Raw genomic sequence first — 2,340 nt, forward strand, 5'->3', positions numbered from 1 at the left:
CTGGTTATCCCTGGCGTTAGATGTTCTTGCTGTCTTTGGCTAGAGCTTGTTCCTCCTGTGGTTCTTTAAGCCTGTGTCAGCACTCCTGGGAGACCAGCTCTCTTATGGAAGAACTTTTTTACAGAGGGCTTTGGAACAGCCCAACCTCTGGGTGGTGATAATGATTGCAAAGATCCTGTCCCAGCTGTTCCAATGGTCTTGTGCCCAGTGTGTTCCTCGAAGCCCAGTTCCAGACAGTCATTGGAGAGAAAGTGGCTGTCTCACCTCTGAGCCTGGGAGTGAAAACACTCCTGGGAGAACAGGTCTCTCCTGGAGGGACCCATGCACAGTGGGCAGTAGAATAGCCTCAGCTCTCAGGTGCATATCCCTAGTTTTCTTGGTAACTAAATTGCTTCCTGTAAACTATTCTATTTTGCTGAGGCCTCAAACTAAGTTAAATCTAAGGTGGGGAACACATGTTTCAAAGTTCCAGTTATCCAATCAAGCAGTGTGTGTATCTCCCCAGGAGCTATCTAACACTTGCTCCAAAGCATCAAACATGGTGGACTTTCCACCATGTTCCTAATTTAGCTAATCTCTTGTTCTGATAACATTTTTGTATCTGCTCCCTTCTCCCACAGTTTCATTATATAGAATGCATCCTTCATGCCATTCTCAGAATAGTCTATTCTAAGTTCATTAAGTTTCCATGGGGTATATGCTCTGGTTTCCATTATCACTTTCATGGGGTCAGTATGTCTGGAACCCCTTACTGGCATTTGAAGCCAGGAGGCTGTCATTGGTAGTGATGGTAGGTCTTGTTTTTAAGGCATTTTTGAAAGGATTGGAGTCCTTCCATCGTTTTGTGATATTCATGGCCAGTCTTTTGCCTATAAGTCTATCCTTATCCAGATCGATTGCAGTCTTCATTTGAATACTAGGTTGTTGTAAGCCGGCCCACAGCCTACATGAACCGGGCACACCTGGGAGGCAGGCTGGGGCTGAAAGAGACTTAGACATCAAGAAAGATAATGGAGCCAAGACAACTACCTGATCAAGGCCTGCAAGTTTATTAAGAGACAGTGATTATAAGGGGGAAGGCCAATCCCCCCCACCAGCCCACTCTTGGTGCCTGGAGCCATTCTGTCAGCTCTTGGTCGCCAGACTGGTTGCTTATTCAGTAATTTCGCAGGAAGACAGGTTCAGCCTCTCGGCAGGTAGCAGAAGAGCAGGGGCAGTTGTCACTTCAGAAAAAGCCAGCCAAGTAGGAAAGCTGCACAGCAGGTGATCCCACCTCAATGACAACAAGGTCCAGCCCGCTTCAGTCTGGGGAAGGCTACAATTCCTCCCTGATTATATAAGAATAGCTGGACCGAGGCATAAAATTTATTTATGCTCCAAAGTCCTGCCTGGGAGTTATGGTGGCCCTGTCTGACTTGGGATATCTCAGATTTTCCTGAACTCTTCTTATCCATCATGGAGAATATATGCAACTTGTTTGTGTTTATTTTGCACAAGCATAGCTCTGTGGTGTTTAATTAATAAACCACAGCCTCTTGGCATATACCTCTGTCTTAGATTGATATAGTTCTGAAATCTGGTTGCCCGTCATTGGCTAACCGGCCCTCATAGCACACCTTATTCCCAAATCAGACCAAAGCCACAATATATACTGAATATGCTTCTTTGCCTTTAAATCTGTTAAATTTTAATATGATCCATATGCCCACAAGATTGTTGTGATAAAAGGCTCCTCTAATGTGGATACATTTGAGGATTTCTCCTAAACGTAATATCCTGCCATATTATGAGGCAGTAGCTCAGATGATCATACTTGGAAGGAAACAGGCACTAACTTATTTTGGCAAAGAGTAATCTATATAAGTAACAAATTGTTCTTCAATGGCTCTTTCCACTAGTTGTAAGGCCAGCAATCCTTCTGAAGTTAAAGATCTAGGGGATCAGAACTCCCTTTAAAAATATCAAATAAACGTTTCAATTCCCCTGTATTAAGATTTAAATAGGGGCGAAGCCAATTAATATCACCTAACAATTTTTGAAAATCATTTAAAGTTTTTAAGTTGTCCCGCGAATAACTATCTTCTGGGGGAAAACAGTTTGATTTGTAAGTCTAAAACCCAAATAATTATAAGGATCCTGAGTTTGTATCTTCTCGAGAGCTATTAGTAGTCCTTTATCAACTAAGGCCTTTTGTAAGTCTCTATAACACAAAAGCAAATCCTGGGGGTCTTTTCCTGCCACCAAAACATCATCTGTGTAATGTATGGTGTAAATCATAGGCCATTGTTGTCTCCAAGGCTGAATGGCTTGTGCCACAAACTTTTTTTTTTTTTTTTTTTT

This window comes from Mus caroli, chromosome 9 (assembly GCF_900094665.2).
Source record: "Mus caroli chromosome 9, CAROLI_EIJ_v1.1, whole genome shotgun sequence".
In the NCBI taxonomy this organism is placed as follows: domain Eukaryota; kingdom Metazoa; phylum Chordata; class Mammalia; order Rodentia; family Muridae; genus Mus; species Mus caroli.